Genomic DNA, 26,744 nt, shown 5'->3' with positions numbered 1-26,744 from the left:
AAGTGAGTGGTTTACAAGAAATAACAGTATTAGATCAAAAAGTAAATGTTTATAATCTCACAACAGAAGAAAACATCCATGGATTGGAAAAAGTCAGGAATTCAGCAATGAATGACCAAATCATGGATAGAAAAGGAAGGTACAATATGAAATAATCCAGGAGGAAAAGGGCAGTGTAGAAAATGGCACCATAATTAATAAAACATTCAGCCATAATCTTAATGAATGTTGGAGCAACACCTGGGGTCAAATGACCGTTTACTGCTTCTATTTTTTATGTTATATGCTATTTGTGGTTTAGACATAGCTGGTCAATTGTTCTACAATCATAGGTAGGTGGGCACATGGCCAAGTGGTTAAGGCATTGGACTAGTGACCTGAAGGTCATGAGTTCGAACCCCAGCCAAGGGAACGTGTTGTGTCCTTGAGCAAGGCACTTAATCACACATTGCTCTGCGACGACACTGGTGCCAAGCTGTATGGGTCCTAATGCCCTTCCCTTGGGCAACACTGGTGTCGCGGAGAGGGGAGACTTGCAGCATGGGCAACTGCTGGTCTTCCATACAACCTTGCCCAGGCCTGCACCCTGGAGAGTGAAGACTTTCCAGGCGCAGATCCATGGTCTTGCAAGACTAACGGATGCCTTTACTAATCATAGGTAGAGGACAGGTCTGTACTGGAACAACTCTGCCACAGCTTCCTGAAGTTCTAAAACACAAACTTCAGTACTACAACAGGGGTGCCCTGAATTCATAGTCCTTTGAGTATCTGATGCATTCAGGCATTTCCTAATAAATAGCATTATCAAAATTGAGATTCATTCTCTTGTAGGCAATCACAGTAGAAAATTACAATAGAATCAATGAAAAGCTACACACAAATAAAGACTGACAACCAATGTGCAAAAGGCAGTGCCCAAATACAGAAAATAAATAAATAAATAACAGTGAACACAAGAATTGTAAAGTACTTGAAGGTGAATCCATAGGTTGTGACGTGAGTCAAGAACTGAAACTGGCTTCTACAACAGTGGGGATCTTAGGAGGAAAGTAAAATTAACCACTGACCCTGCATTTCTGGATAAACTTGGCTGTAAATGCTTCAACCTATCTTTTAGCATGATACAACAGTCTAATTAACAGTTAATGGGGATGTCCACTGTTCACTTACTCTCCTGCTCACTGTTTAATTTCCCCCACCCCAACAGGTACAAAGTGAATGTTCCTGGATTCTTATTCTCCTGCCAGCTGTTTAATGGCCTACTACCATCCACAACTACCAGTGGCAGAAACACAAGAGGTTTAATCTGATCTACTGATTATGGGATTGCCTAGATTCCTACTCAATGGTGCTTTAATTGCACAATTTGCAGATTGTGCACATTGTTGTAGTTTAACCCAGTGACACCTCATTTTTAAGTTCATCTGGTGCTGCTGTCACTAGTATTTTGAGAAATATTATGAATTATCAATCCATTATCAAAATTAAAGATTTGCATTATTTTTTATATGTATATCAAAATATACATTGAAATATGCCATTTACATCAATGTCCCAACACAGAGGATAGGCTCTAAGCAGCCTGCAAGTAGTTTCATACTTCCAGTACCAACATTGCATGCTTATTAACCCTAACCTTTGGAATACGAGATGAAACAGGAACACCCAGAGTAAACTTACAGTCATGGGAAGAATGTATAGACTCCTTACGAATAGCAGCAGGAATTGAATCCTGATTTTCCAATCACTGGCACTGTAAAGTGTTACGCTAACTGCAAAACTACAATGCAGCACTTTAAACTGAATGTTCAGCTCAGAAGATCAAGAGATTGGAAGCCAGTCACCACTTTTAAGGCATGAAGATAATATCTTTTAAGACCAAGGATGTCCCAAAGCATTTCTCAAACAACAAATAGCTTAAATGTCACTACTTGTGCATTCATTTCCATACAAGACATTCTGACTTTATTAGGGACTTTTAGCAGCCTTGTTATGCTGCTGCACAGATAATTTAATCAAACTACATCAAATTGAAACTAAAAAGCAGCTTAGAATTTGTTGAAGCAGCTTTTCAACTCTCTGAAATTGGTTGTTATTTTCATGAAAAACCGAAGGCATACAGTTAACAGTGACTAAATTTGCAGATGATAAAACTCTACAATGGTTGTATATGTTTAAAAAGAGATTACAACTGATCATACAAAGATGACCCATGATTCAAGCAACAGCCAAGATGTTTAGAGGGAAAAGAGCACTGTATACCCTTGCCAAAACCTCATCCCAACTGCAAAGCATGGTGGAAATAGCATCATGGTTTGGGGCTGCTTTGTCACCTCAGGGCCTGGATAGCTTGCAATTGTTGAGGGAGCAATGAATTCAAAATTGTATCAAGACATTTTACAGGAGAATATCAGGGTAGTAATCTGTCACTTGAAGCTTAATAGAAGTTGGATGATATAACAAGACAATAATCCAAAACACAAGAGTAAAGCCTGATTTATACTTGTGCGTACGGGCTACACTGTATCCCTGATTTATAGTTCTGCGTAGCCCTACACCGTAGTGAGCATGTGTTGTTGTATCTGCGTCACTTTGCAATTCACCGCCAAGACACTAGCTGGCGATGGGGTTTCTATGCCACTGTGTTGAGTTTCTTCATGAGAGCCATGGATGAGGAAATGCATTTCAAATATTTGCAGATATCGGCAGGTAGATTTGACGATTTGGTTCATCATCTCCAACCATTTATTTCGCATCAGGGTACAGACATGGCGGAGAAAAGCAACTGGAAATGCGATGCTACTAAGTGGACCAATCACAGTTGTTGCGGTCTACATTTGACGCAGAAGTATAAATCAGACTTAAATCAACAACAGAATGGTTTAAAAAGAAGAAAATTCATAATTTGGAAAGGCCAGGTCAGTGTCCAGACCTTGACCCAATTGAGATGCTGTGGCACGACCTGAAGAGGGCTGTTCATGCAACTTATCCCAAAAATATTAATAAACTGAAACAGTTTTGTATGGAGGTATGGTCTAAAATTCCTCCTTGCTGTTGTGCTAGTCTGAGACACAGCTATGGGAAATGTTTGGTGGAAGTTATTGCTGCTTAAGGAGGTTCTACCAGTTACTAAATACAAGGGATCACATATTTTTTCCAGCCTGGACTGTGAATGATTAAACAATGTGTTCAATAAAGACGTGAGAAGTACAATTGTTTGTATGTTATTAATTTAGGTAGATTGTGTTTGTTTATTATTGTGACTTAGATGAAGACTAGACCACATTTTATGTAATTAATGCAGAAAATGGGCTCAAACTTTTTCTTGCAACTGTACATAAATTTAATTCCTTTTGCAAAGCAAGGCCACTCAAAATCCAAGCCAAACAAATCACTCTGAAGTGTAATCAGTATTATAACAATGGTAAACACAGAAGCCAATTTCACACAGAAAACTTACATGAAAAGCAATGTAAGAATGAACCAATAATTTATTTTGTACAACAGTCTCACACTCAATGTCAGCAAAACCAAAGAAATGATTATTAACTACAGGTTTCTGGTCCATCAGTCAGTCCTCATTGGGGGAAAATCAGAGATGGAGAGGGGTTAGTAACAAATTCTTGGTTTTATCCTGTGAGGCTATGTGTCTTGGGACTAACACTTAAGCAGCATTTCAAAAGAAGGCATGGCAGCACTTCTATTTCCTTGGGAGCTTGCACAGATTCAACACACCAACTAAAACGTTGACAAACCTCTGTGGATGCACAGTGGAGAGTATTCTGACTGTTTGCATCATGGCCCAGTATGGATACACCAATTTCCAAGAACAGAAAAGCCTACAAAAAGTGGTAGGTACAGCCCAGTTGATTACAGGAAAAGCTCCCCCCACCCCCACTATAGAGAAGACCTACAAGGCGCACTGCCACAAGAAAGCAACATCCATCATCAAGAACCCCCAGCATGCAGACCATGCTCCCCAACTTCTTATGCCGTGTAAAGGAGCTGCATCACACCCTGTTCCAACAAGAATAAACTTGAGGTATTATCATAGCATTAAGCAAGGTATTAAAGAGACATTACATGGAGCACATGCCATAATTTTAGCCCTACCCTGTTCACGGAGAACACTATTAGAGTCATAGAAAAGTATGGCATAGAATCAGGCCATTTGGCCCATCAAGTCAATGCTGAACCATTAAATTGTCTACTCCCATTGACCTACCCTCCATAGCCCTTCATACCCCTACCATTCATGCACCTATCCAAACTTCTCTTAAACATTGAAATTGAGCTTGCATGTATCACATGCACTGGCAGCTTGTTCCACACTCTCCTGACCCTGAGTGAAGGAGTTATCCTTCATGTTCCCCTTAAACTTTTCATCTTTCATCCTTAACTCAACCTCAGTGGAAAAGACTTGCTTGCATTTACTCTATTTATACTCCTCAATTTTGTATACGTCTATCAAATCCAAAGAACAAACTTTGGAGGACATTATGAATGATCGTTGACCTGCAATCAATGAACTACAAAGACAATTGACATCAGTTCCAGCCTGCTGGAGAGGAGTAGCATAAGGGATCAAGCATAAATATTTAATTCATAGGCCCATCGACATTCGATTACCAGAGTACTGTAGATGATAGCGTCAGATTAATCTGAAGTTCTCAAACAAATGGAGGAACATGAATAGAGTGAAGTCCGTTGTTCAAAATCTTTTCTGAGCAGATTAATCAATCTTTAGTTGTAAAGCACCAGCAGGCATTCAAGGGAGCATACTTATAAAAGTTTATGAACATGCACAATGCTTCAGAGAGTCTCCAAAAGCTTAGTTATTGCTTGTCAAAACATTACTCCCTGTAACTTGGTTGCACATCCCAACAAATGGGTAAACACATAAAAGATAACCACACAAGATTATCGTGGACAACAAACCAAACTGTGGTGGCTAAAATGGGGGTGGGGGGAGGGAAGAGTGAGAGAAGAACAGAAAATGTGAGGACTAGATGTTCTACTCTCAATCTACTTAGTAAAGGTGATGACATAACATTTGCTTATATATAAATGTTACAAGCAGCTCAAACAAGAGGCCACAGGGCAATTTAATAGATTTCAGTACCAGTTCATAGATCTCAGAACTTTTGACATATCCCTAGGCAGTTCAAAAATACTTTTTTTTTGGGGGGGGTGTCTGCTGCAACACTACTAAAGAGCCTTTATATAGCCAAGAACTCCCCTTCTACTTCGCATATAGATACACAGGGAAAAAGATAAAAGAATAGGTGTGGCTACTTTGCCATTCAAATCTAATCTGCATTCAGTATTATTGTGGTTGATTTTCTACCTCAATATCATATTTCCACTTGCTCCCTATATGCCTGGTCATTTATCTTTTATGTGCTTAAACATAAAATAAGAAACACTGACCACAAAATGAGGTAGTCATGCATTATGCATGAGAACTCCAGATTCCAAGAGACCCAAATATTGAAATTTGATAGCATAGATCTGAAAAAGTAGGCTAATGCAAAACTTGAATATAAGCATCAGTTTGACTTTAGCCATGGTATGAGATACCACAATATGCAATGCTGCCTTTGGTCCTAATTGTACTGGGAATTACAGTGGAAAATAAAATATAAAAGATATAAAATAATCAAAATTGTGCCTGAAGCTGTATGTTTCTTTTTAAAACCCAGCTTGTATGCTTCCATGTCAAAGTTGCTGGTGAACGCAGCAGGCCAAGCAGCATCTGTAGGAAGAGGTGCAGTCGATGTTTCAGGCCGAGACCCTTCGTTAGTCCTGACGAAGGGTCTCGGTCTGAAACGTCGACTGCACCTCTTCCTACAGATGCTGCTTGGCCTGCTGCGTTCACCAGCAACTTTGATGTGTGTTGCTTGAATTTCCAGCATCTGCAGAATTCCTGTTGTATGCTTCCATTTCCAATTTTTAAAAATGAGCATTATCTTAGTGATGCCATGTACAAAAGCCACCAAATTCACAAGAAAATTGAACGCACTGAAAGCCAAAAGTGAAAATTATTTTCTGTATCAACTGTTTACGAATTTGATTTTAATAAATCCTAAACATCAGAACTAGTTGAATTGACAGCATAATTTTCCCATCAGCTGGACCTTGCATCAAAAGGAAAACAGACAAAATATAGAACATGGAACACAACAGCACAGGAGGAGGCTCTTTGGCCCACAATGTTGTGCAGAACCAACTAGTGATCAGATGCACAATAAAATTGATCACTTCCAACCTGCTCATGGTCCATGTCCTTCTATTTCCTGCACATTTACAGTTCTGTTCAAAACTCATAAGTACCTGAGATTTTTAATATAGGTTTTGTTTTATATGTTTATTTGTGTCTTCTGCATTAGAGTGTCAGTAGAAAAGAGCAAATGTTAGATTCCTAAACATTCATTTTCCGAAAAATTAACTGTAAGAGAAATTTTCGTATTTTGTTAAAGAAAGTAACATTAAGTAATAAACTACTTTAGAAACAAAAACAAAATTACTTTGTAGGTAAATAGGTAGGTGAGACCTACATAGGTACATAGGTAAGACCTACACTCTTGTAGGTCCGTGATTAACCAAAGATAACAAACACTAGGATGAATGACATATTGAGTTGAATAAACTAAACTGATTAACTGAAACAGGTGTAGGAGGCATCAAACTAGACAAAGGACAACCAAACTAAAAGGTGAGGGTGCTGTAAATGTGACAGTTTAATCTTCAAATCATCAATTCTTACACCATGCCAAGAGTGAGCAGAGGAACAAGACACAAGGTTGGTCATCCTGCATCAGCAAAGTCTCACCCAAGCAGAAATTGTGTGGCAGGAGTTTCAAGATGTACTGTCCAAGTTCTTCTGAGGAAGCACAGAACTGGGCAAGGTTGAGGATCAGAAACACATTGGTCGGCCACGGAAACTGAGTGCAGCGGACGAGAGATACATCAAACTGACGTCCCTTCTAAATCGGAAAAACTCCAGCACTGCAATCAGCTCCGAACTCTCAGAAACCACTGGAGAGGTCTTGTTAGAAGTAGTTGCTGCCAAAAAGTCATTCCTCCGGAGTGGCAAACAATGGCAGCAAGTGCTCTGGACTGACGAGTCAAAATTTGAAATTTTTGGCTCAAACAGGAGGCAGTTTATCCATAGAAGAGCTGGAGAGAACTACATGGATGAGTGTCTGTGGCCGACAGTGAAGCAAGCAGAGGTTTCCTGCAGCTTTGGGGCTGCATTTCTGAAAATGGAGTTGGTGATCTGGTCAGAATTAGTGGAATCCTCAATGCTGAGAAGCACAAGCAGATTATCATCCATCATGCAGTGCCACCAGGGAGATGTCTGAATGGTCCCGAAATCATTCTGCAGCAGGACAATGACTCAAAACACACAGACAAGGTCATAAAGAACTATCTTAAGCGAAAAGAACAAGGAATTTTGCACAGATGGGATGGCTTCCACGGGGCCCTGATCTCAACAGCAAGGCTGTCTGGGATTAACTGGAGAAACAGAAGCAAGCGAGTCAGCTAGTTTGCGGAAGAATTGTGGCAAGTTCTCCAAGATGCTTGGAACCTAGCAGCCACTTTTCTTATAAAACTGTATGACAGTGTACCTACGGGAATTGATGCAATTTTAAAGGCAAAGGGTCGTCACACCAAATATTAATTTGATTTAGTATTTTTAAAAATTTTACTGTGTTTTATAATGAATTTTATTTAGAAATTTTTCATTTCATTACTTTTGAAAGCATTTTCGATTTACAGAATTTTTTTACACGTGCCCGAGACTTTTGCACAGTACTGTATGTGCTTACCTAACAGCATCTTGAACACCCCTATTGTACTTGCTTCCTCCATCACCTCAGGCAGCACATACCAAGCACCTAACACTTCCTGTGCAAAAAAAAACTTGTCTTGCACATTTCCTTTGAACTTATCCTCTTTCACTTTAAATGCATGTCTTTCAGTATTGGACTTCAACCTGGGGAAAAAGATACTACTGTCTACCCTATGCATGCTTTTCATAATCTTATAAACCTCTATCAGACTTCTGCTCAACATCTGTCGTTGCAGAGAGAAAAAAATGTTTATTCAATCTCTCCTTATAAGCACATGCCCTGGAATCTATGCAGCATCCTGGCAAGCCTCTTCTGCTCCCTCTCCAAAGCCTCCACATTATTCCTATAATGGTACGATCAGAACTGAATGCAGTACTCTAGGTGCATCCTAACCACAGTTTTATAAAGCTGCAACATCCTGTTAAGGGTCTCAACATTAATACTGCATCTTGACATCTGATGCCCCAAAGTGTAAAGCTTCAGATTTGCCAGATTTCCTCATACATATTTGCAACTGATCTATTGTATATCCTGCTATATTCTTTGCCAGTCTTCAATGCTATCCAATATTCATACTGCCTGGAAACTAACTCGCCCACCAATCTATATTTTTATCCAGGTAATTTCCACATATCATAAACACCCGAGGTCCCAGTATGGATAGCTGCAAAACACCACTAGGCATAGACCTCCAGCTGAAATAAGTGCCACTACTTTGTCTTCTATGGGCAAGCCAACACTGAATCCATGGCCAATTCACCATGGATCCTATGCACCTTTTCAGCTGAACCCACATCCCTCTTTGCATTGGCGGCACAACAGTTTCAAACTTCTGAGGGTGTAAAACGTCTCATGGTCACAGAACACATTTTACATAATCAGGAAAACTTACCAACGTCTCTACTTTCTGAGGAAGCTGAAGAATGCTGGACTATGCATATCTACACTCCTGCCATTTTATAGATGCACAGCAGAGAGCATCTAACAAGCTGCATCAGTGCAGGGTATGTAAACCGCCCAATGCATCACCAGCACCAGCCTACACGCCATCAAGGACATGTCGACAGATACGTGCTGGAAAAGGTCGAGTAACACCATTAAAGATCCTACTCACCCTGCTTATGGACTGATTTGTTCCACTCACACAAGGAATCTTTGTAGCGTCCATGCCACACTCAAAAAGTTGCTTTCCCCAACAGTGAGGCTGATCAATATCTCCAGCCATTAGCCCAGCCCTCCACATCCCCACCACCACTACTTTATCATTTCCTGTCAGTCACCCTAGGAGCATACACTCCTGTGCCTAACATTACTTTTTGGACATACTTTGTATGCAAGTAATCTTATGTATTATTATTGTTTTTTTAAAAAAATTATTGCGTTATCTTATTGGTTTTTTTTGTGCTGCATCGGAGCCGAAGAAACAATTATTTCGTTCTCTTTACACTTGTGCAATTGAAATGACAATCAACAATCTTGAATTTTCTGGATGAGCCACCTATGACAGACCTTGTCAAACACCTTACTAAAATCAATGTAGACAGCATCCACAGCTCTACCTTTATCACTTTTGATACCTCTTTGAAAATTTTATTGTTTACTAATACGCAACCTGTCCTGCATAAAGACACACTGACTATCCCTAATTAGGTCATGTTTGTCTAAAGGCTCATAAATCCTTTCCCTAAGAATCTTTTCAGTAACTTCCCTAACCACTAGTGCGATACTCACAAGTTAAGTTTCCAGAAATTTTTTTCCCCATTTTCCTTCTGAAATATTTTGAAAACACAAGTTACAAGGCAAAATAAAAACATTTTCTGTTAGCACTATAAGATTAAGCCTTTCTAAGTTTCAAATCTCTCCAGAACTATAAACCAAGAAAAATTAGTACGAAGACCATTTGAAGCTGTCTGTCCTTGCCAAAAATAAAGTGGTTGACATGACAGCTAAATTTTCAGCAACATTTAATGCACCTAACTTATAAATTACTGTGTCTTAGCAAAAGGCAGTTTATCACACATAACTTGACAAAAGAACGAGAAAATTAATTATAAATATAATTAAATTAGTAGTGCAAACAGAGAGCAGAGAAAGGAAAAAAAATCAAGAAACAGTGCTGTAGATTTGGAGAAGCCTCACAAAAATTGAGTTATATAGCTGAAAAGATGAAGAACATATTAAGAAAACAGTTAAGAAATGGGCTTAATAATAGTTCATGAAGGATGCTGAGCCTACTCATCACTCACGGCTGATCTGATACTAGCTACAACCTCAACTTCCTGCTTTGTCCTCATAACTTTGTATTGTCAAAGTTGAGAAAATTAACATTTCAGACTTGAATATACTTAGTGACTCAGCATTCTGCAAAAGTTTTTTAAAAATTCACAACCCTTTGAGAAGAAATTCCTCATTTCTGCCTTAAACAAGTAACTTATATGGTAACCTCTAAACTACATAGTATAGGACCAATCTGCTCAATCTCTTGATCCCAAGCAACAGTTCTGAGATCTATGAACTGGTACTGAAATTATGCTTCTCTGTGTCATATTCCATTGGCAAATTTTGCCCATTCACCTAACTTACCTATAAGAAATAGGTGCAGGACTAGGACAACTGGTCCTCAAGCCTATTCTACTATTCATGAAGATCATAGCTGATCTGGCCCTGGATCAGTTCCACCTACCTGCTTTTTTCCACAACCCTTAGTTACTCTACACTTCAAAAATCCATCTAACTGTATCTTAAATATATTTAATAATGTAGTCCTTACTGCTTCCCTGAGCAGAAAATTCTAGATATTTATTACTCTCTGGGAAAAGCAAACTGCTCCTCACTTTCTTCTTAAATCTACACCTCAAACTATTGAAGCCATATCCACTATATACTTAATATACTTAATGACTTAATTGATTATGGGGAGCAAGGACATGGCAGACCAATTGAATAATTACTTTGGTTCTGTCTTCACTAAGGAGGACATAAATAATCTTCCAGAAATAGTAGGGGACAGAGGGTCCAGTGAGATGGAGGAACTAAGGGAAATACATGTTAGTAGGAAAATGGTGTTAGGTAAATTGAAGGGATTAAAGGCAGTTAAATCCCCAGGGCCAGATGGTCTGCATCCCAGAGTGCTTAAGGAAGTAGCCCAAGAAATAGTGGATGCATTAGTGATAATTTTTCAAAACTCTTTAAATTCTGGACTAGTTCCTGAGGATTGGAGGGTGGCTAATGTAACCCCGCTTTTTAAAAAAGGAGGGAGAGAGAAACCAGGGAATTATAGACCGGTTAGCCTAACATCGGTGGTGGGGAAAATGCTAGAGTCAGTTATCAAAGATGTGATAACAGCACATTTGGAAAGTGGTGAAATCATCAGACAAAGTCAGCATGGATTTGTGAAAGGAAAATCATGTCTGATGAATCTCACAGAATTTTTTGAGGATGTAACTAGTAGAGTGGATAGGGGAGAACCAGTGGATGTGGTATATTTGGATTTTCAAAAGGCTTTTGACAAGGTCCCACACAGGAGATTAGTGTGCAAACTTAAAGCACACGGTACTGGGGGTAAGGTATTGATGTGGATAGAGAATTGGTTGGCAGACAGGAAGCAAAGAGTGGGAATAAACAGGACCTTTTTAGAATGGCAGGCAGTGACTAGTGGGGTACCGCAAGGCTCAGTGCTGGGACCTCAATTGTTTGCAATATATATTAATGACTTGGATGAGGGAATTAAATGCAGCATCTCCAAGTTTGCGGATGACACGAAGCTGGGCGGCAGTGTTAGCTGTGAGGAGGATGCTAAGAGGATGCAGGGTGACTTGGATAGGTTAGGTGAGTGGGTAAATTCATGGCAGATGCAATTTAATGTGGATAAATGTGAAGTTATCCACTTTGGTGGCAAAAACAGGAAAACAGATTATTATCTGAATGGTGGCCGATTAGGAAAAGGGGAGGTGCAACGAGACCTGGGTGTCATTATACACCAGTCATTGAAAGTGGGAATGCAGGTACAGCAGGCGGTGAAAAAGGCGAATGGTATGCTGGCATTTATAGCAAGAGGATTCGAGTACAGGAGCAGGGAGGTACTACTGCAGTTGTACAAGGCCTTGGTAAGACCACACCTGGAGTACTGTGTGGAGTTTTGGTCTCCTAATCTGAGGAAAGACATCCTTACCACATAGGGAGTACAAAGAAGGTTAACCAGATTGATTCCTGGGATGGCAGGACTTTCATATGATGAAAGACTGGATCAAATAGGCTTATACTCGTTGGAATTTAGAAGATTGAGGGAGGATCTGATTGAAACGTATAAAATCCTAAAGGGATTGGACAGGCTAGATGCAGGAAGATTGTTCCCGATGCTGGGGAAGTCCAGAACGAGGGGTCACAGTTTGAGGATAAAGGGGAAGCCTTTTAGGACCGAGATGAGGAAAAACTTCTTCACACAGAGAGTGGTGAATCTGTGGAATTCTCTGCCACAGGAAACAGTTAAGGCCAGTTCATTGGCTATATTTAAGAGGGAGTTAGATATGGCCCTTGTGGCTAAAGAGATCAGGGGGTATGGAGGGAAGGCTGGTACACGGTTCTGAGTTGGATGATCAGCCATGATCATACTGAATGGCGGTGCAGGCTCGAAGGGCCGAATGGCCTACTCCTGCACCTATTTTCTATGTTTCTATATCTCAAAGATTTTGCATCCTTCTAATAATATAGATCCACATTCCATCAGAAAAAAAGATAAATGAAATTGATTTGCAGACCCAGGTAATGAATTGGCTCTGTTTTTACGTGTCCATAGTTCGAACCTATTAGTAGGTTGGCAAATACACCAAAAGCAATATGGTATTTTTTTTTTTTAAAAACACAGTATTACAATGAATGGCATCAAAATTTACAAGAGGACACTGACTTGATCCAGGAAGAATACGTCAAGAGTAGAGGACGCATTCCTGATGTATTCTTCCTGACTCAAATCAGAAGCAATGATCCTAAGGGAAACAAAAAAAGACCCCACATTGTCAGGTCTACATGATAGCTGGCATGATGGCACACAGGATGGCGGGAATGTGCAGGTGAAATGCCAGTTCCCCCATTTTTACTAGCACCAAAATGAACTTGTCCTTGATGGAGGTTGACTTGTGTGGGGATTGAGAATTGTTGCTCCATCTAAACTGAGAGCTAAAGTGTTGGAGGAGCTACATGACGGTAATCTAAGCATGGTTAAAATGAAAGCATTTTCTTGAAGCTTTGTCTGGTGGTCTGGGATTGATGAGCAGATCTGGCAGCTTGCCGTAGAATGTGCAGGATGCCAACTAGTCCAGAAGATGCCAAGAGCAGCACCTCGCCATTCTTGGGAATGGCTTCCATTGCACTGGGCAAAGGATTTATGTAGATTCTGCTGGACCATTCATGGGCACAAATTTCTTGGTAGTTAATGGACACAGCTACTAAGTGGCCAGAAGTGTTCCCAATAGCCTCCATTACAGCCCTGCACACTGTTGATGTGTTGAGAAGCCACTTCTCAAAGGACTGGTGTTCTAGAAAACTAAGTCAGTGACAATGGACCACTGTTTGTGGTGAAACAGTTTGTTAATCCTGAAAATGAATAGAATAAGACACATTACATCTGCACCATACCACCCAGCTATGAAAGGTGGAAATATTGTCTGCAGTCTAAAGAACACACTGCCAGCAACGCCAGCAGAACACACTATACTAATACTGAACCAGAGGCTCGCTAATTGCCTCCTTGCTTATTGTAATGTAGCACACTCCACAACCCACTCACTATCTATGCTGTAACTGGGTCATCCCGTGTTCTCACTTGGATCTCTTCAAACCTAATCTCAGGAGGAGTAAGCAGGACAAACAGCTGAGTTAAACTGAGGGCTCCTCAAACAAGGAGGTTCAATGCTTCAGTCCTGGCAAGGGACTACAGAGGTGATCAAAAGTGGGTACTTGGAAAGATTAAGGACAGAACTGCACTATTCTCCTACACAGTGGAGATTGCGTCTGATGTCATCTGAAGACAACACATCAATCAGTTGAGGACAGCAGAGGCAATTATTAGAGAAGAAAGATGTCCAAAGCTGCCATAACTTCCTGCAGTCCCAGAATCAACTCATACATCCACCGAGGAGACCCCAGACCCTGAAACTCACCTGCCAAGCAGGGTGACCGCCACCCTCACGCACCACGCACCCCCCCCCCACCGCCCACAGTTAGGGAAGACATCATCCCACAAAAGAAAGAAATCTTCCACAGCAATTCAATCTTTAGGCCTGAATGGGACAATTTAAAATTTACGATGCTATGGATGTCTATATAGTAGTTGTATTATATAGTATACTGTTTAGATAGATAGTTGAGATGCATTCTATATCCAGCTGGAATTTATAGCTTAGCAGGGAGGAGAGTTGTACATTTAATATTTCAGTAATATTTGAATATTGTAAACATTGTTTGATTAAGCTTTCTTTGTTATTTACACAACACATTAAGGCTTATAGGTAAACGTACAAAAATGGCATATGACATCATGCCACCACGTGATATGTGCACACCTCGCATAAAAGTCAAAGTTAGACATGCATTCGCAGCTCTCTTGTTTTACTTTCAATCAGTTTTTCATTTAGTTGCAAAACACAACAAAAAGTATTTTAAATTTAATAATATTAGAGGACTCATTTGTGTGTCTGTCTGTCCATAAATCCTGCATTTGTAACCTGGGGATGGCCTATATCTTCAAACAGCAAATGAAACCTGTGACACAAATGATGGTGGCTTGCTAATTTGAAAATTGCTTCTTTAGCTCTAATCTGTTATCTTTTAAAATTTGTTTTGAAAAGTTTATTTTGTATAGTGTACTTGAATGTAGGCAAAGACATTGACAAGCATTCATTAAATTAACAGCTCTGGCAGTCGGAGAATCTTGAAGCAGCTCCTCATCTGCTATCAAAGTCATTCTAAGTGCAGGAAGCTGTCCAAGCAAAGATATCTTCATGCCAATGTACTGACAGATGGTCACCCAGCAGAACATTGCACCAAACAGCAAGGCACACGGTAGGTGGCCAGCAATTTCAGGGCAACAGAAAAACTGCCCCCATATCAAATGCATCATAATAGGCTACAGTGTTACACAAAATCTTTTCTCAGACATAGCTGACTGAACAAGCAGCAATGGCAAACAATGACATAGAAAACAGGAAACTGTTCACACAGAGCTAAACCACGTTTCCCTGTAAAATGCAATAAAATATTTTCTAAAAATTATTCATGTTGTTCCTCATGAAGAACAAACACATCAGAGAAAAAAAGTTTTTTAAATGTCATCTTTGCTTTAAAAGATAATGGCCCTGTTATGTTATAATTCACAATATGATCACCCAGATATATACATACACGTAGCTGAACTGAACCTCGAGTAACAGGACAAAAACACGTTTTGCAACACACAGCACATTGAATTTTACACTCTTGTGATTCACACTAACTTTTGCTTCATGGCAATAATTACAAAACTTCAATTCACATATGATGAAATAAAATGTGATTTAATGTGAACGGTGGGGGCTGGAGGGATGGAAACCCTTCCAACAAAACCTCTTGAACCCCTTGCAAGCATTCTTGTAATTTTCTAAGAGCCTGTGAAACTAACACGAACAATAAGATATGAACTGCAGAATAAATTTATTATTAAGTCCTGGATACCAAATAAAATACCATAACAGATTGTAATTTATCATATAAAATATGGCAAAACAAAAGGCAACATTTTGATAATGATATTAAAGATGCTTCTCCACGGATTGTCACCTTGTCGCGGTGGAGAAGCTTGTATGGTCCTGTGATCCCGAGAGCGATGCCGTCTGGACCTATGCTCCTGGTAGGGTCACCCATGGCGATAAGGTCGAGGGTGAGGTCCCTGACGAAGAACAATCCAACCAAGACCTCAACGGTGGAACAGGCGGATGAAGTTATGTCGAACTCAACGGCTGTGAAGGCGGATGAAGGCTGCAACAAGTCCATCAGCTCCAATCATCGTGCATTCCATGCCACTGGAATCAGTTGGATGATTTGTGAAGTATCGTGTGCTTCTTGGAGTGCAACAACAAGTACACGTTAAACAAATACACGCACAAGTGTCTTTGCTCTGTGGGCCACTTCTTCAGAACGAAGACCATCATCCTCGACCTCGAGGGATAGCCACGACAACGACAATTAAAGATGACATCTTTCTCTAAATAGCTCTCCCCAACATGAGCACATCTACAAGCAGCACTGCCACAAGAAAGCAATATCCAACATCAAGGGCCCCACCATTCAGACTAAAATAGATCTTAAAAAAAAAGAAACTTTAAGTGCAAGGGTCATGGGAAAATGGTAGGAATGAGGATTAGAGGTCAAGATCAAACCAGCTATGATCTTATAGAACGAAACAAGCTTAAATCGTCCAATAGCCTGCTTCTGCTATTTTTCACATTTAAAACCAATATGGTTCATCATTTTACAAAGTCAAAAGTATATAAAATGTCAGATCTCTTGCGGCAAACAAACCTACTGAAACAGGAAATCAAATTTGTCAAAACATTATTACTTAAGTTTAGTTGTACAGTTCTCTGCTAAAACTCAACTTATTTCAAACTCTCATTCATAAAGTGCAGGACAATTTAAGGGTCAAATCATATTGCTCTGGATCTCGAGTTTCCAACAGACTAGGATGGCAAGTTTCCTGCTTGAAGGATGTCATTTGAAGCAGATGTGTTTTTGATGACAATAGACCAATTTCATGGTCACTACTACCAATGCTAGCATTAAATTAGATTTCTTTTCAATTTATTTACTTGAATCTGAATTCCCCAGATGCTACTGGGATTTAAACATCTCTCAATCTATAGATCATAGCTCTGGAAGAGGAGTCCAGTGACAGGATCATTATGCAATTCAGCCTTGTCAGCAGTTTTGTATTTACAAGTAAAAAATACAGTATTAAAACCATAGTTCTCTCTAAGCTGTGCGCGTGTGTGTGGGCACACACGTTTTTCAACCAGCGCACAAAGGAAGTTAATGTGCACACAAAAGGTTAGTTACCTAAAATAATGTAGTAATTAATAATTAATCTTATTGAAAATAATCTTTTAGCTGTTTCTGTTAGCTAGTTAGTCATTTTTTCAAATATCACAATGCACATCACTAATTTACGTCACCTCGCCTTTCCTGTTCCACGGACAGTGTTCATATCGTAAAGTTTACAAAGCTTTGTTTCAAATCCTGTTGATAGCTTACTAAGTTTTTATTGAAAAAAGTATTGATTCACTATGTCGAATTCAAAGGAAGCGAAGGGCGTGAAGCCCAAAAGAACTGCAAATTTGTTTAAAGTTGAATGGCATAACAAAAGAGTAGAAACTGCTCATGAAGTCATGAACGTTCAGCTACGAGAAATATTTATGTTGTGATGCAAAAGTTGCTGAAGAATTTGCGAGTGGAAAGAAGTGGGATGATATTTGGAAACTTGACTTTTTGAAGCGTCATTTGGCAAGTAAATCGCATTTGGACGGTGTGCAAAAGCTCAGGCAACAGAACCCGTCATTACCCGTTACAGGAATGCTACGCATGTTACGGTTGAGTGCAGATGAGTGAATGCGAAACGATCAAACCCAGAGGAGATCAAAGTTGAGGTACAAGAATGGTCAGCTTTCGATTTCTCCGCAATTGTAGATTGTGACTTCACACTTGGCGGTGAACAAGTTAATGTCTTATGTCTAAAATATCATGATTTTCTAGCTGAAAATATTGTAATAGATAGTTTAATTATTTCAAATTTTCCATGCAAGAAAAAATTAAATCCAAACGCATTTCAAACTTTGCTCAAATGGTGGCATTTGTACTTCAAAATGAACAGTTTTGCGACCTTGCACAGTTGATGGACATTGAGGGAACCTTTCTTGCGTCTAATGCTGACTGTGAGCAAGGTTTTAGCCTAATGAATCAACTCAAAAACAAGCTGAGAAACTGTTTAGGTGAATGTCATTTGGATATGTTAATGAGAATCAAAAACTATCAATTGGATGGAAGTTCTATTAGTCTAGATAGAGTTTACAAAGAATGGGTAAATGCCAAAGACAGGAGAAAGAAAAAAAATAAGTGACTTAAATATGTATGTTATTTTGTTGTTATTCTGTGCAGTTTTATGTCAAATATTTTGTAAACCTACATGTGTACATTCAGTGCGCACATACTTTTGTCACAGGAAAAAAATTTGCACAACTTAAGATTTTTGCGCATCCTGACTACTAAAAATTAGAGGGAACATTGATTAAAACTACTTTTGGACAGTTTTGAAAGGGAAGATGATCAGGTAGTCACGATCAAAAGTGAATAATATAAAAAATGTAAATTCATATAGAGAAACAACTATACTATATGGCAGTTCATCTAAACTTTTCAAACATCCCATCTATTTAAATAATGAACTACAAACTATTGTAAGCAGAATTTGTATTTTCTATGGGAAGGCTTTTAATGGTCATATTTTTAACTTTTTGTTCAGAAATGGTAACATTTAGCAATTGGCAGTTACCAAGCAGTAGCAGCTTAAAGAACCCAAAAGAACGACAGTTATGTTCTTAATAAGCTACTGAACTATGCTTATTTTCATCCAGATAGCATATCGTGTTTCCAATGAAAATAGATGGGAAATATTGGCTTTCCTCCATTCATGTTGTTAAAGGGAAATGAACACAAATCATGTTTTCACCCACTTTGGGTTTTGCTACAAAAACACAAAAGGCAGCTGCCATAAATGGACTATGTGAACAACTGAATGAATCTTTCACTTCCTGCCTTATATAGCTCAGATGTAATAGCTAACTGTGCGTGCAGGAAACTACTGGAATTTGCCAAGTTAAAACACTACACTCTTAGGCTTACAGACAGAATACATCAAACCAGCTTTAGTTTAAAAGTGTTAGTAATTAATAAATTGATAATTCAAACCAGCTGTGGAAATACTGTAAATCAGAATAATGCATGGTACAAACAGCTAAGGTGTGGCAATTCATGCACCAAATTCTTAAGTTCAAATATCTAACATTTAAATGTAATTTAATACATCCATCCTCTGCATTAAGTTCCATTATCCCTGGACATTAGGAAAAACATTGTTACAGTAAGTAAACTAGTTTGGTGTATGAAAATAACAGAAACCCCCATCTTTAAAGTTTGCACCAGATCATATGTAAGTTTATAATTGTTCAAAAATTTGAAATCATAAAAAAATTAATTCTGCCCAATGTAGTTATAGTTACTGACAACCTTTGGATCTGCACAATGCATTGATAAAGTACTAGTACAGGAATTTTGGCCTAATAAAAATCTGAGGAGTTATATTTGTTACCACAGGTTCCAAACGTATTTACAAACCCAATTTAAAATAATTAACCTGTCTAATTATACCATGTTAAATGCTGTGAACCAACATTTCTTGGTCTGCATTATCAAGTAATCTGAACAGATAAAGTGACAATCAGGTCTCACTTCGCAAAGTCCTGTAAATAGTACATGACTAGATCATACTGTCAGAAAAGAAACACCATTTTGCATACGATCTTAATATATTAAATTGATTTTAAGAGTCACCTTCAAATAATATTAACAAACCGATATTTTATTAGCGCAAACACGAGGAAATCTGCAGATGCTGGAAATTCAAGCAACACACACACAAAAGTTGCTGGTGAACGCAGCAGGCCAGGCAGCATCTCTAGGAAGAGGTACAGTCGACGTTTCGGGCCAAGACCCTTTGTCAGGACTAACTGAAAGAAGAGTTAGTAAGATATTTGAAAGTTGGAGGGGGAGGGCGAGATCCAAAATGATAGGAGAAGACAGGAGGGGGAGGGATGGAGCCAAGAGCTGGACAGTTGATTGGCAAAAGGGATATGAGAGGATCATGGGACAGGAGGCCTAGGGAGAAAGAAAAGGGGGGGGAACAGCGGATGGCAAGGGGTACAGTGGGAGAAAAAAAGTATGTGTACATATAAATAAATAACAGATGGGGTACGAGGGGGAGGTGGGGCATTAGCGGAAGTTTCCCCCTTTTCTTTCTCGCTAGGCCTCCTGTCCCATGATCCTCTCATATCCCTTTTGCCAATCAACTGTCCAGCTCTTGGCTCCATCCCTCCCCCTCCTGTCTTCTATCATTTTGGATCTCCCCCTCCCCCTCCAACTTTCAAATCTCTTACTAGCTCTTCTTTCAGTTAGTCCTGACAAAGGGTCTTGGCCCGAAACGTCGACTGTACCTCTTCCTAGAGATGCTGCCTGGCCTGCTGTGTTCACCAGCAAATTTTATGTGTTTTGCCGATTTTTTATTAGTCCTGATGAAGGGTTGCTGCCTGAATCATTGACTATTTACTGCCCTCCATAGATGGGTTCCTCCAGCATTTTTTGCATGCTGCTCATGATTTCCAGCATCTGCAAAACCTCTGTGTTGTAAATATTTTTAGTTGCAATTAATCACGGGGGTGGAAATGGTGGGAAGGGTTTAAAGAACCATTCAGTCATGTTAGTTTCAAGTCATTTTTTGCCAACTTCAATTCCACCAAAAATAAAACAGTATTTTAAAACAATTAAACAAAATTAATATTGAGGGTGATCCTAAAGCTACTAGAAAAGCTAAATGTAAAAATTTATTTGGTTACCTAACATTCTTTGAGGAAGAAAACCTGTTGTCTTTGCAGGTCCGGTTTATAAATAACTTCAGTATCGTGGTTAATTTTTACCTTTTCTCTGAAGTAGGCCAATAAGCCATAGATGGCAAACGGCTTCCACAGAGTAAAAGAGGAATAAAATCAAACAGACCATCCAGGATCAAACTAGGCATTGAATTGAAACAGCAAAATCACACCTAACTAATCCCGCAAAGTAACCTCACTAGCATCTTTGAGAGTTGCACCATAATTGCAGGAGCTGCCTCAGCCATGAGGCAATATAGCAGTACAAAGTCAATTGCATAGAACTGCTCCTTCACCAAGCAGAAACAGCAACAAATGCTGGTGTTTAGGGGTTGAATGGAAGATAAATAATTGGACTCCTCCAGATAGCACACTGTTGCAAATATCAGTTTTAAGAAAATTTGATCTGTTTTAATATTATTATATATAGCACGAGCCCAGACAGTTTTCTGGATGTTATGTATGAGGATATGCTGCCCGTATTGTTAATCTGCACGTCTACACCAGCAACATTACCATTTTCCAAAGTTCCAATTTTGAAAATCAAATAAACCTCAAAAACTGGAAGCCTGAACTAAAAATAAAAAGTGCTTGCAATACTCAGCAGGTCATGGAGCATCTGTGAAGAAAATCAGTATTCACATTTCAAGTTGAAGATCTCTGGAAAGTGAGAAAGAGAATTTGTTTTAAGCTGCAGAGTGGGTACTTCACACTTCGACAAAATTTCTAAGCACCCCATTTACAAACAAGAGACAAATCAGCGGATGCTGGAATCCAAGCAACACAAACAAAAATGCTGAAGGAACTCAGCAGGCCAGGCCGCATCTACGGAAAAGAATACAGTCACAAACATGAGGAAATCTGCAGATGCTGGAATTTCAGGCAACACACATAAAAGTTGCTGGTGAACGTAGCAGCAGGCCAGGCAGCATCTCTAGGAAGAGGTACAGTTGATGCTTCAGGCCGAGACCCTTCGTCAGGACTAACTGAAAGAAGAGCTAGTAAGAGATTTAAGAGGGGGAGGGGGAGATCCGAAATGAAGAGCTAGTAAGAGATTTAAGAGGGGGAGGGGGAGGGGGAGATCCGAAATGGTCGGATCTCCCCCTCCCACTTTCAAACCTCTTACTAGTTCTTCTTTCAGTTAGTCCTGACGAAGGGTCTCGGCCTGAAGCATCGACTGTACCTCTTCCTAGAGATGCTGCCTGGCCTGCTGCGTTCACCAGCAACTTTTATGTGTGTTGTTAAAAGAATACAGTTGATGGTTTGGGCTGAAACCTTCGGCAGGACCTCATTTATCTTGTTTACCCTCACTGCTTTCTGTTGCCTTCTTATCTGCAATATGTTCACTAAAACTCACTACCACAGCTACACACTTTTCCTTGGCAACATCTCCAGTTCAAATTGATTCCACCAGAGATTACTTAATTCAAATTCACCTAAGATCAAAGGCATATTCAAGCTATCTAAACATTCTCAAACAACTGTATTCTTAAGATCCATGCTCAGTACTATGCATTGCCACATCACCTCTTGTACATGTACTTGGCCTCTCTCTGGAACAACACACCATCTCAAAGGGTGGTCCCCACTTTTTCTGCAACTTAAAAACTAAGGTGATTCCTGTTTACACCTCTGATGAGTTGATCTTTGACCTGTAATGTTAACTCTGGCTCTTGCCTTACCCACTGAAGCATTTTCCAGTTTATCTTTCACGGGGTCAATGAATTTACACATTTAATCCAGCCCATCAGTACACTCAGGTTGATGGAAATGCTGACCAAAGCTTAATTTAAGATCCTACCAAGGTCAATTGGCTCCAATTTAATTTCAAAAATGGAAAAAAGAGGAACTTGATATGAAATTAACTACTCTCAATAGTGATGCAGCCTTAGCATGGCAAGGCCAAGGAAAACTGAAGTCAATAGAGATTAGGGGAAAACACTTAATCAGTCAAGCAATAACTTCACATGACACACTGTTGCAACTATGCTACATACAGTATATTCTCATCCAAATATTAAGATATAATGGCAAACAACAGGGAACCCAGCAGTAATCCATATGGCAACCTACTAATCACAGACTCCGTTCCAAAAATCAATCTTCACTAACATCCTCATGTCTTGCATCACAAACCTAATTTTGCATCCAATTGGCTAGTTCACTCTGGATGTGATCTACCACATGGGACCTTGTCATAGTCCTTGCTAAGGTCTATGGAGACAACATCTACCAACACGCCCTTATCAATCCTCTTGGTCACATTTTCAAAAACCTTAAATTCATGAGACATTATTTTCCAGACACAAAACCTTACTCAATTTGTCTTTCCAACTGCAGATAACTTCTGTCTCTCAAAATCCTTTCCAGTTAATTTCCCCTCCACTGATGTTGAACCCACCTGCCTGTAATTCCCTGGCTTGTCCTTGCAGCCTTTCTTAAAGGTACACATTAACCACCTTCCTGCACCTTGGCTGTGGCTAACAAAGATCCAACAGTTGCTTCCCACAACATCCAAAGATACAATTTGCCAGGTACCAGAGATGTGTCCACCTTTATGTCCTTGAAGACTGCCAAGCACCTCCTTGTTCATAATGTGGATATTTTTCAGGGAATTTGTGTTTACTTCTCTGAACTCACTAGTTCATTCCATGGTAAATCATGATGAGAAGTATCTACTGAAGAACTCCTTTACCTCTGGAAAACCCATATGTAATTGATCCTGAAGGAGACCTAGCCTCTCCCCATTTACCCTTTTGCTCTTAATATAAATAGAATTGTTTGGGATTTTCCTTTATTCCAAGGATACCTCATGTTCCCTCTGCCCACCAACAACCCTTGTACCTAAGGGCTTCATTTGTCCCAGCTGAAAATACTCAAGATATGGACCCTTCTTTTTCCTGACCAAAGCCCCAATATCGATTATTAACTAGCATTCTCTAATCCTGCTATCTTGGAACACTAGACTAGCTTCGTTTCTTTAATACCCCCACTTACCTGGATGAATGCAGCCCCAACATTCAAAAAAGCTCCAGCCAATCAAGCAAACCACTGGACACTTTTAACATTATTCACATCACTGTTGTAACATAAATACCTTGAAGTGACCCACCAATGCTTTTTATCTAAATATAAACAACCTTTCCAAGCTGGAACTGATCCTACTAGAACAGAGAGTTACAAACACTTTTATGCCACGGACCAATACTATTAAGCAAGGGGTCTGTGAACTCAATGTTGGGAACCCCTGCTCTAGATAGAGAAAGTTACAACAAATGTAAAGGAAAGCCATCACTTCAAGATTCCCTCCAAGTAGCAGACCACCCTTGCAAAGAATGGTAGAGTCCAAGGATGCACCCGGTATATACAAACTACCCCTAAAGGTGGTGGCAGAGATGTATACAAGCTGGTGAAACTAGTATATGGGGTACTTGTCTTTATTAGCCACAGCAATCGATACACAGCGGAAGGTTATGGCACACTTTATCAAGTACTGTTTAGGTTCCAGTTAAAGTATTACATGACATTCTGGTCACCATAATACACGAAAGACATAATTACACTAGAAAGGTGCAAGTAGTGTTGCCCAAATTGAAGCATTTCAGTCATGGAGAGAGAAAGACTGCACCGGCTGCATTTATTTCCTTGAAGCAGAGGAGAGCAATGAGACCCGATTGTGAAATGCAAATATTTTGAAGGGCAGAGATAAGGAGAAATTGGGAGATATTTTCCTCCAAAACAAAGGAATTTAAAAAATCAATATGTTTAAGATAAGGGGCAGAGGAAGACATTTTTCAGACTAAAGGCAGTTGGAATCTGGAATGCACTGTTTAAGAGTAGCAAGGTGACAGATTTGCGCAACATTTAAGTACCTAGACAAACATCTGAAGTGTCAAGGCATAAAAGGCTACAGGTTTTTCCAGTACTGAAAAATGCAATGTCATTAGATGGGCACTCAGTGAGCATCATGCAAATGGTGGGGGAAAAGGATTGCTTCCGTGTTGCATGTCTGTTTAGAAACACACTCAAATTCCTTTAACATCGCAAATTCAAAATGCTGAAGTTGCCTATGATCTTCCCAGAAATTTAATTCAAAGCTGCCATTCAACAGGCTCTCAATATCATTAGACATGTCATCTGGTCCAGATGGACTATACCCCAGGGTTCCGAAAGAGGTAGTGGAAGAGATTATGGAGACAATAGTAGTGATCCTTCAAGAATCACTAAATTCTGGAATGGTTCCGGAGGAATAGAAAATCACAAACATCGCTCCACTTTATGAAGTAAGGGAGGCAAAACACAGAAAATTATAGGCCAGTTAGCTTGACTTCATTGGTTGGGAAGTTGTCCATTATTAAGGATTATTAAGTTTCAGGGTACTTGGAGACACATGGTAAACAAGGTTGAAAGCAGCTTTGTTTCCTGAAGGGGAAGTATTTCCTACAGAGTTGTCAGGAAATAACAGACAGGATAGACAAAGGAGCATTAGTAGTTATTGTTTATTTGGATTTTCAGAAGGCCTTTGACAAGATGCCACACATGAGGCTGTTACGAGCCCATGGTATTACAAGAAAGATACTTGCATGGATGGAAGATTAGCTGACCAGCAGAAAACAAAAAGACAGAATAAAGGGGGTCTTTTCTGGTTGGTTGCTGATGACTACTGGTGTTCTACAGTGGTAGGTTTTGGAACCGTTTCTTTTCACATTATATGTCAATGATTTGAACGATGGAACTGATGGCTTTGTGGCCATGTTCACGGATGATGCAAAGAAAGACAGTAAGTGTTGGAGAAGCAGGAAATTTGCTGAAGGACGTAGACAGATTAGGAGAATGGGCAAAGTGGCAGATGGAATATAGTGTAGGAAAGTGTATGGTGTATGCACTTTGGTAGAAGGAATAAAGGCATAGACCACTTTCTAAATGGGAAGAAAATTCAGAAATCAGAAGTGCAAAGGTACTTGGGAGCCCTCATGCAGGATCTCCTAAAGGTTAATTTGCAGGTTGTATCAGTGGTAAGGCAGGTAAATGCAATGTTACCATTCATTTTAAGAAGACCGGAATACAAGAGCAAGGATGTAATTCTGAGACTTTATGAAGGCATGTGTAAAACACTACTTGGAAAATTGTGAGCAATTATGGGATTCTTAAAAGACATAAGATAAAGCAGCAGAATTTGGCCACTTGGCCCATCAAGTCTGCTCTGCCATTTCATCATGGCTGATCCATTTTCCCTCTCAGCCTTCTCCCTGTATCCCTTCACGCCCTGACTAATCAAGAATCTGTTTCAACCCCTGCCTTAAATATGCCCAAGGACTTGGCCTCCATTGCTGCCTGTGACAACGGATTCCACAGATTCACCACTTTCTGGCCAAAGAAATTCCTCATCTCTGTTCTGAAAGGACACAGCTCTATTCTGAGGCTGTCCCATCTGGTCTTGCTCTCCCACCATAGGAAACATCATCTCCACATCCACTCTGTCAAGGCCTTTCACTCTCCACATCCACTCCGTCAAGGCCTTTCACCAGTCGATGGGTTTCAATGAGGTCATCCCTCATTTTTCCGAATGAGGATCCTTTCTGAAAGGATGTTCTGGCACTGGAGAAGGTCCAGAGGAGGTTCATGAGAATGAACTCAGGAATGAAAGAGTTAACGTGCAAGGAGAGTTTGATGGCTCTGGGCTTGTACTGACTGGAGTTTAGAAGAATGAGGGGTGCTCTCACTGAGACTTAGCAAATATTGAAAGGCCTAGATATGTGGAGAATTCATCTGAACTTAGTTAGAGGAATTTACTTAAATTTAAATCTTACATCCATCCCACAACATGAGGGAGTAAAAATCTTTGTGTTGTGATTCTGTCACAATGTACAGACATACAAATTTATAAGACTAATGGCTTGTAGAAAAAAGCCGTCCCATAGTTGTTGCTTTAATGCTGAGGTACCATTTGCCAAACAGAAGCAGCTTTAACAGTTTATGGTTGGGGTGACTGGTGTCCCTGATGATCTTCCCCAGGCCTTCTTTATGCAACTGCTGCTGTAAATGTACTCAATGGAGGGAAGTTTCTAGCAGTGCCCAGCGATCAAGCTTGGTGTAGTTCCCATACCAGGCAGTGATAAAGCCAGTCAGAATGCTCTCAATGGTGCCCCTGTAGAAGGTCTTC

General features: G+C 39.8%; 1 protein-coding gene across 3 annotated transcripts in view; it reads right to left on the bottom strand.

Moving 5' to 3' along the window:
- The window catches only part of ankrd12 (ankyrin repeat domain 12), a 215,131-nt gene that overhangs the window by 139,572 nt on the left and 48,815 nt on the right, over positions 1–26,744 (bottom strand). The window lies entirely within an intron of this gene.

Source organism: Mobula hypostoma, chromosome 1, assembly GCF_963921235.1.
Source record: "Mobula hypostoma chromosome 1, sMobHyp1.1, whole genome shotgun sequence".
NCBI lineage: Eukaryota > Metazoa > Chordata > Chondrichthyes > Myliobatiformes > Myliobatidae > Mobula > Mobula hypostoma.
Note: the sequence above shows the minus strand (reverse complement) of the source record. Positions and strands in the feature narration are given on the sequence as shown.